The 9,791-nt window shown below is 46.0% G+C and overlaps 1 protein-coding gene across 3 annotated transcripts in view; it reads right to left on the minus strand.

Moving 5' to 3' along the window:
• Window positions 1–8,763, minus strand: part of LOC116969977 (kinesin light chain 1-like) — a 39,803-nt gene extending 31,040 nt beyond the window's left edge. The window contains exons 1-2 of one of the 3 annotated variants that reach the window (XM_033016722.1): window positions 8,677–8,762; window positions 2,016–2,133 (exon numbers count right to left, since the gene is read on the minus strand). The gene's annotated coding sequence lies outside the window, so the exon portion shown is untranslated. Of the gene's footprint in view, window positions 1–1,609; window positions 1,838–2,015; window positions 2,134–8,676 lie in introns of those variants that run through there. The other 2 variants (XM_033016723.1, XM_033016721.1) reach the window with 2 other exon arrangements.
• Between the last annotated feature and the right edge of the window lie 1,028 nt (window positions 8,764–9,791).

The raw sequence follows: 9,791 nt of genomic DNA on the forward strand, positions 1-9,791 counted from the left end.
AGAGTCAAACACTTCCCCAGAAAATTTGTCATTTAAATGATGGTTTTGGGTCATTATTGTCACATGCACCAAGATACAGTGGAAAGCTTGTTTTGCATGTTATTCAATCGGATCTGATAATATTCTACGTAAATATAATCGCCAAACACAAGTACAATAGGTAGAGCAAAGGGGAAGAAACAGAGTGCAGAACAGAGTTCTCAACATTGTAGAGAAATGCCAGTTGAACATTTTTTAAGGAAATCCTTCAAGAATGGAGGCTATATACCTGTAAACTAGCACGGAGAGGGTCATGCAGTAACTTGAATTTGCCCCTAATTCATTGGAAAGATTTAAACATTCAAGTTGAGTAGTCTCTGAATGTTTCAGATACAATTCGTTAATCTGTGTGCTGTTGTGAGCTGGATGCCTTTCAAGAATCAAAATATGATCATTTTCTGCAGATATTGGAGGGAAGAAATGATGTCCAGGAGCTGTGGCCATTCTGTGCATTTCCTTGAATACTATCTCTGGTTTCGACCAAATCGGTGGGTTTGGTTGCTCTGACGATGTATCGCATAATTGAGGTTGAGATTGCACAGAATACAAGGAGGCCTTACCACCATCTACATGGCAAAAGTGAGGAAGCTGACAGAATAGTTTCCAGTTTCTGTATGGGTAATAACATCTAATGCCATCTACAACAAAGCAGCTTGCTTGAAAACACCTTAGTTACCAAGGTACAGTGAAAAGATTTTTGAGTGTGCTATCCAGTAAGTCTGGGACTGTCATATGCTGAGAGAAAGGAGCAGCTGGGCTTGTACACTGGAGTTTAGAAGGATGAGAGGATATCTCATTGTAACATATAAGATTGTTAAGGGTTTGGACACGCAAGAGGCGGGAAACATGTTCCCGATGTTGGGGGAGTCCAGAACCAGGGGCCACAGTTTAAGAATAAGGAGTAAGCCATTTAGAATGGAGACGAGGAAACACTTTTCCTCACAGAGAGTGGTGAGTCTGTGGAATTCTCTGCCTCAGAGGGCGGTGGAGGCCGGTTCTCTGGATGCTTTCAAGAGAGAGCTAGATAGGGCTCTTAAAGATAGCGGAGTCAGGGGATATGGGGAGAAGGCAGGAACGGGGTACTGATTGTGGATGATCAGCCATGATCACATTGAATGGCGGTGCTGGCTCGAAGGGCCGAATGGCCTACTCCTGCACCTATTGTCTATTGTCACGTCGTGGGCTGTCACCTGTATGGTCGTGAGTAGTTGCCCAAAGAGTCGTACCTTTTCCTGGTAACCGCTGGATTTAACATGTTGAAATTTTTCAGCCACCTGCTGCCACTATGCAAGTCGCCGAAAAAAATCACGTAAGTGGGACAGGCCCTTTAGGGAAAGCAATAGTAGAACGCATTTGCTCTTTGGCATCTCATTTTACCTCAGAATTTTCCAAGTAGAACACTGGGAACCATCTGTTACGTTCGGAGATGAACAGAAGGAATTCCTAGGGGGATATGAAAGAGGGGAGGGCCGTGAGGCAGGAAAGAAAGAATAAGAAATGGGGGATGGGAGCAGGATTATTCTAACCGGTCCACGTAGTCCCGCTACAAACACGTCACTTTTGCACTCACAATGCTGCTGCAGGCGTTGGCTGAGAAAGTTCAGCTAGAGCAGATGAAAGGTGGAACGCTCAAGATTGAAGCAAAGAATGCGTTCTCCATCCCTCCTCATTAGCTTTCATTTCTTTCCTCTCTTGCTGTTAGAGGGAGAAAATGCAGCTCCTTCCTTCGTATGTGCAGTAATTACTGATGGATTACACCGTCAGTTATCACGTGGCTTGTACAGAAGGCTTCTCTTTGCATTTATACTCCAAGCTACTGCACACCGGCAGATTCTGACCTGAACCTTTCCTTCCACCTCCGCACCATGCTAGACTCTTCTACAATGCTGCAATCTGAGGCAAACATAGTTTTGCATCGCAGAGGAACACAACATTTCAACGAGTCAGCGGGGATTTTAAACAGTAAACATACTCACTTTGCTGTCTCGGTGCAGCCAGAATGAAGAGTGACGTTTCCCTGATCTCCCACAGCAGGTACAGAGGGGACGACTGTGCTGGTCAGCTGGCAAACTGCCCTATGAACTGCCCTTAAAGCTGAATGACAAACTACCATATGAAAGCCAATTGTAAACACGAGATGTGAAGCTGTGAGTTTCAGACGGCTAGCCAATAATTAGTAGTTTTCCTCTTGGGAGAAAGATTGTATCTGGGTTTACTGTGTCTATTCCACGACTGGAGAAAGGCCTGGATGGCGTGGATGTGGAGAGGATGTTTCCACTTGTGGGAGAGTCTAGGACCAGACGTCATAGTCTCAGAATAAAAATAGGTTCCTTTACGAACGTGATGGCGAGTCAGTCTACCCCACGACAGAAGGGGGAAGAGTTGTACAGTTTGATAGCCACAGGGAAGAAGGATCTCCTGTGGCGTTCTGTGCTGCATCTTGGTGGAACCAGTCTGTTGCTGAAGGTACACAAAATTGCTGGAGAAACTCAGCGGGTGCAGCAGCATCTATGGAGCGAAGGAAATCGGTGACGTTTCGGGCCGAAATCCAAAGGAAATAGGCAACGTTTCAGGTCGAAACCCGAAGGGTTTCGGGCTGAAACGTTGCCTATTTCCTTCGCTCCATAGATGCTGCTGCACCTTCTGTGCTCCTCAGGTTGACCAGTGTGTGTCACGGAGGGGGTGAGCTGTATTGTCCAGGTTCTCCGTAGGCTCCCCCCCCCCCTCCACGACCACCTCCCAGGAATCCAACTCCAACTCCTCCCCAGGACGGAGCCGGCCTTCCTGACGAGTTTGTTGATCCTGTTGCTGTCCGATGCCTTCGCCCCCTGCTGCCCCAGCAAACGGCAGTGAAGAGACCCTTCTTCACCAGACTGATGAAGGATCGCGACCTGAAACATCGCCTATTCCTTCCCCCCAGAGATGTTGCCTGACCCTCATATTCCACTTGGGCAGTCTGCACCCTAGTGGCGTAAACAATGAATTCGCCAATCTCCGGTAGCCCTTGCTGTCTCCTCCCCTTCTCGGCTCTCCCTCAGCCCCTTCCTTTTTCCTTTTCCTTTCTCCTCCCCGCCCTACATCAGTCTGAAGAAGGGTTTGGGCCCGAAACGCTGCCTATTTCCTTCGCTCCTTAGATGCTGCTACACCCGCTGAGTTTCTCCAGCACTTCTGTCTACCTTCGATTTTCCAGCATCTGCAGTTCCTTCTTAAACAACATGTTGCCTGACCCGCTGAGTTACTCCAGCGTTTTCTGTCTATTCTCAGTCGATGCAAGTTGTAATTAGTTGTAATTGAAAGTTGGAATCCAGAAAAGGGATAATGGTACCGGCTGAGGCAATAAATCTTCCATTTAAATTTTGGGGCGTCCCATTTGCAACTGTTGCACGAGGGAAAGACATAGTTGTCTCAAGGTAACACACGCAAAATGCTGTGATTAAATGATGAGATGTGGTTGCAGGTTCTATGGCTTTGTGGCAATGTATTTACCGGGATTTACCTCCGTGACCTACTTCAAATCCAGCTCTACTTGGTGCAGTATTAAAAAAAACTGTCCTAATTGGGCAATCATTGAACTGCAAACATGAAATCAAAATCCACAGTGGTGCAGAAGGCAACGTTCTCAAGGGGCTTCAGACATAGCTTTACTGAGCAATTAACTGTGTTGGATCTGAAAGTTTATTGCCAGCACTAGGTACCTGAAGCAGAAGAATAATTCAGATCACCTCACTCTGCAAAGCAAAGGGATAGAGTCACACAGCAGAGAAACAGGCCCTTCGGCCCAACTTGCCCATGCAGACCGAGATGCTCCATCGACATTAGTCCCACCTGCCTGCCTTTGGCCCATGTCCTTCTAAACCTCTCCTATCCATGTACCTGTCCAAATATCTGTTGAATATTGTGACAGTTTAACTCCACACCCCTATGGCAGGTAATTGAGGCCGGTACTAGAACAATATTTAAAATACATTTGGACAGGTACATTGATAGGGAATGTTTAGAGGATATGGGCCAAACACAGGCTGGTGAGACTAGCATAGCTGGGGCATCTTGGTTGGCAGGGATGAGTTGGGCCGATGGGCCTGTTTCGTGCACTATGACTATGAGGGAGGGAGGGAAATGAGAGGAGATTTTGATGGACCAGCAAGCACAATAGGTAAATGAAATAGTAAATGCTTCAATCCTCAGTCAGACACAGGCAAGGTGGATAGACACCCAACAAGACTGGGCAGTACATTGGCACAGCGGTCGAGATGCTGCCTCACTCACAGCGCCAGAGACCTGGGTTCGATCCCGGCTATGGGTGCTGTCTGTACGGAGTTTGTACGTTCTCCCTGTCACCGCGTGGGCTTTCTCCGGTTTCCTCCAACACAATACAATGTTGTTTATTGTCATTTGAACCTCAAATGAAGTTCAAACGAAATTTGGTTTCTGCAGTCGTACAACAAGAAAAGAACCAAGACACACACTTAACACAAACATCCATCACAGTGAATCTCCTCCTCACTGTGATGGAAGGCAAAGTCTCCCGAACACTCCAAAGATGTTCAGGTTTATGGGTTAATTGACTTCTGTAAATTGTGTGGCGATGCCGGCTCGAAGGGCCAAATGTGTGTTGGATAGAACTGGTGTATAGGTGATCGTTGGTCGGCTCGGACTCGGTGGGCCAAAGGGCCTGTTTCCACGCTGTATCTCTAAACTAAACCTTCAAAGGCATCACTTTCCACCAGCTGGACATCGTCAGTCAGTGGGTATTGTGAATATATTAGTGTTTGGCTGCGAATCTCCACTGTAATTCCATCCCATGGCAACAACCTTGCAGGGCCACCTAAACAACAAGCCCTTTCATACTTCCCATCCTGCTCCGCAAGTTCTTCAGAGGAATAGAAGCTGTTTTGTGCACTTTGCAACCACAGTGCTTTTTAAACTTGCCCTGTGGGCAGAATTGTTAACCAGATGATCAGACGGAGAATGGAGATAACAGCACGTCAAGTGTAATCAGGAACATCATTCACAAAACTCTACACCGTTTGCCAGCTGTTAACATTTGCGGTTGTCTTGCAAAGAAACAGCAACCTCTTTTTAAACAAAAGGGGAAAGGGGATGACGATTGAACAAATAAGATTAATATTGCGTGCTGATGTTTTGCTTCCTTCCTTCCTGTTTATCCCAGCGTTACATCACGTGCCACTTTGGAACAAAAGAGATCTCGGCAGCAGGAGGAACAACAAGGGGGCAGCTGGACTGTCAGCCATTGGAGTGGGCAAGGGAATGGAAATGCGAGTGTTTTGGGCTAAACTGATGATCAAAACACTGGGAAATTCTACAAATTCAACCTTCCAGATTTCTGGTAGAAGAATGAATCCATCTTTTCTCTGTCAGATAACAAATTGGCAGCTAACCGTCACTCTCCAGAGAAGGTAGACACAAATGCTGGAGAAACTCAGCGGATGCGGCAGCATCTATGGAGCGAAGGAAATAGGCAATGTTTCGGACCGAAACCCTTCTTCAGACTTCTCCAGAGATGCTGCCTGACCCGCTGAGTTACTCCAGCACTCTGTGAAACGTCACCTATCCATGTTCTCCACAGATGCTGCCTGACCCGCTGAGTTATGGTGCATCAGCATCTGTGGAGCTAAGGAAATAGGCAACGTTTCGGGCCGAAACCCTTCTGGAAATAGGCAACGTTTCGGGCTGAAACCCGGAAGGGTTTCGGCCCGAAACGTTGCCTATTTCCTTAGCTCCATAGATGCTGCTGCACCCGCTGAGTTACTCCAGCACTCTGTGAAACGTCACCTATCCATGTTCTCCACAGATGCTGCCTGACCCGCTGAGTTACTCCAGCACTCTGTGAAACGTCACCTATCCATGTTCTCCACAGATGCTGCCTGACCCGCTGAGTTACTCCAGCACTCTGTGAAACGTCACCTATCCATGTTCTCCACAGATGCTGCCTGACCCGCTGAGTTACTCCAGCACTCTGTGAAACGTCACCTATCCATGTTCTCCACAGATGCTGCCTGGCCCGCTGAGTTACTCCAGCACTCTGTGTCTTTTGCTGGTGAACCGCCACATGCAGTTCCTTGTGTCTCCACATAACTGCCAACATTTGGTTTCAGAGCCAAGCACAAAGTGCTATGGGACTTTATTTGTCACATGTACAGAGGTACAGTGAAATTTATTCATTTGTGTATACAGTTCAGAGCTGGAGAAACTCAGCGGATCTTATTGAAACATATAGGATTATTAAGGGTACACAAAAATGCTGGAGAAACTCAGCGGGTGCAGCAGCATCTATGGAGCGAAGGAAATAGGCAATGTTTCGGGCCGAAATCCAAAGGAAATAGGCAACGTTTCGGGTCGAAACCCGAATGGGTTTCGAGCCGAAACGTTGCCTATTTCCTTCGCTCCATAGATGCTGCTGCACCCGCTGAGTTTCTCCAGCATTTTTGTCTACCTTCGATTTTCCAGCATTTGTCGTTCCTTCTTAAACACTAAGATTATTAAGGGTTTGGACACGCTAGAGGCAGGAAACATGTTCCCGATGTTGGGGGAGTCCAGAACCAGGGGCCACACAGTTTAAGAATAAGGGGTAAGCCATTTAGAACGGAGATGAGGAAACACTTTTTCCACATAGAGAGGAATTCAAATAAGATCAAATAGAACAAGTTGTCCTACTGCCTGATCCACTGAGTTACTCCAGCATTCTATGTTTTTTTGGATGGGCACATGAAAATGGAGATGAATATGATGTAGTGTGGTGGATGTTTATGTTAAAATATGTTTCGTGAGTTCCGGTAGCTTTTTATTTGTATGACTGACTTTGCAAATGAAATTCCTCGTATGTTGCAAAACATACTTGGCTAATAAAGTATCATTTGGATTGTGATTAAAGAGAGAGTTAGATTTAGCTTTTAGGGCTAACGGAATCAAGGGATATGGGGAGAAAGCAGGAACAGGGTACTGATTTTGGATGAACATCCATGATCATATTGAATGGCGGTGCTAGCTTGAAGGGCCGAATGGCCTACTCCTGCACCTATTTTCTATGTTTCTAATTTTTTATATAGATCACATGCAGGTTGAGAAAATTAGTTTAATGCCGAACATTGTGCCAAAGGGCCTCTGCTGTTCCGTGTAACTTTCTTCCTTCTTTTTCCCTGGATAAACACGCTACATGTTTGGTTATCACATCAAAGATCCTAGTAGTACATGAAGCTGATTATTTTAGACCATTAACTCCACCAAGATCTGCTACACGATTAACTGGCATGTGTGTAAAAATCGATAGGAACTTCATTGTTAACAAATTAAGAGAGATCACATCAGGGAATGTCGGAGGGGGATCTGATTGGCATCTGGACATAGGTAAACACACACTTGTTTTAGTTTAGTTTATTGTCACATGTACCGATGTGCAGTGAAAAGGTTTTTGTTGTGTGCTAACCAGTCAGCGGAAAGACTGTACATGATTACAATCATGCCGCCCGTAGTGTACTGATACAGGTTAAAAGGTTTAAAGAGCAGACCTGAACTACTATCTACCTGACCCGAAACATCGCCAATTACTTCTCTCCATAGATGCTGCCTCACCCGCTGAGTTTCTCCAGCATTTTGTGTCTACCTACTATCTACCTCATTGGAGACCCTCGGGCTATCTTTGATCGGACTTGCACTAAATACACGTTATTCCCTTTATCATGTATCTGTACACCGTGGATGACTCGACAGCAAACATGTATTGTCTTTCCGCTGGTACACAAAATTGCTGGGGAAACTCAGCGGGTGCAGCAGCATCTATGGAGCGAAGGAAATAGGCGACGTTTCGGGCCGAAACCCTTCTTCAGACTGACTGGTTAGCATGCATCAACAACTTTTCACTGTACATGTGACAATAAACTAAACTGAAACTTACCGACAAGAGACAAGAAGGGGCCTCGATTTAATGCCTGATCTACCAGGCAGCACCTCTGACAATGCTTCACTCTTTGTTTAAGAAGGAACTGCAGATGCTGGAAAAATCAAAGGTGGACAAAAATGCTGGAGAAACTCAGCGGGTGAGGCAGCATCTACGGAGCGAAGGAAATAGGTGACGTTTCGGGTCGAGACCCTTCTTTAATGCTGCTCTGGAACGCATGCTTAGATTTTTACTGTTCGAGTGGCTTTAGAATCCACAAGCCTTGACTGACATACAGCTGAGTGTAATACTGATACTTCACCTAGGACCACAGACAGAAGACAGACACAAAACGCTGGAGTAATTCAGCGGGCCAGACAGCTTCTCTGGAGAAAAGGAACAGGTGATGTTTGGGGTCGAGGCCCTTCGTCGGACCTGAATCGTCACCTGTTCCTTTTCTCCAGAGATGCTGCCTGACTCGCTGAGTCACTCCAGCTTTTTGCGTCTATCTTCGGTTTAAACCAGCACCTGCAGTTCTGTCCTACACACCACAGACAGAAGACAGAGCACTTCTGTGGTGCGCTGAACAGCACTAATGGAGCTATGGGCAGGACCATATTCCACAGATGATAAATCAACCCAGGCTGAAACAAAGGTCGGCAGATGAAGCCAAAGGTGAGAGGAAGGTAAGGACAGACGGGGAGACAGATGAAGAAATAAATAAATACACCAAGGGTACTCACACGCTAAATCTTTGCTGTGTTTTTCAATCTCTCGTGAATGAGCAGAACTCGGCTCCAACAGAAACACTGCAAGGATAATGACATAGTTAGTATATAATTACATGCCCATTCACTCACACCCTCGTAACAACACCTGATTAAAAGGTGAGCGACTAGCCAGTCAGCACGAGCTTACAGATAACTACCAGTCAAATACTACCGATTTTACATGCCATCATTTGACTAAAAGTTTGGAGCTGCCCATTTTTACACGGCCCTCTTTATTATATCACTTCCCCTTGCATGCAAGGAAGCTTTGCCCTTCCATATCTAAATGTAAAACATTTAGATATGGAAGCTTCTCAGGATAAGTGCTTTGCAGAATTAGCGAGCATGGTTTATTGTAGTTGAAGACCTAGGTGTCTCTCTGCTCTCAGTCACAACCTGGTTGAGAGGGATATGGGCTAAACGCGGGCAGATGGGACTATTGGAGTTGAGTCGGCATGGTCGGCATGGACAAGATGGGCCGAAGGGCCTGTTTCTTTGCTGTATGACTCTATGACTATTTTGCATTGGTGTCTTGTTTTTGCAGATTTTATCTTTTCACTGTCTTGCCTAGGGGCTGTCCCACTTTCACGACATAATTCAAGACCTTTTTTACTCGTGGACATTTTTCATCAGGCTAGAAAAACGCCCCGACCTACTTGATGCCACGAGTACCTACGACTAGCATCACGACCTACCTACAACTTACCTATGACTTCCTACGACCTCCTACGATCTCGTGACGACCATGCTGCGAGTATGAGTCAAGGGCAAACTCGGCAGAGGTCGTGAATTAGGTCGTGAAAGTGGGACAGGCCCCCTGTGAGCCTGTGATGCTGCTGCAAATTTTTAATTTAACCTGTACTTCACTCTCCGAGCTTGTAATAACCTTGACATTTACAGGCTAGAATTTCAACCTCATATGTTACTAGTTTCGAAGGTTTTCTCCAGACACACTGCAGGTTAAGAAGGCTGAAATAGCTTCTTTGACTTTTGTGTTCTGTTAACACTTTTAACAGGCCAACATTGAGAATAAACTTGTGTAATGCACTTGGGAATCCATGTGTGAAATAGTTATTACACGGCCCTTG

The sequence above is a fragment of the Amblyraja radiata genome, unplaced genomic scaffold, assembly GCF_010909765.2.
Source record: "Amblyraja radiata isolate CabotCenter1 unplaced genomic scaffold, sAmbRad1.1.pri scaffold_458_ctg1, whole genome shotgun sequence".
In the NCBI taxonomy this organism is placed as follows: domain Eukaryota; kingdom Metazoa; phylum Chordata; class Chondrichthyes; order Rajiformes; family Rajidae; genus Amblyraja; species Amblyraja radiata.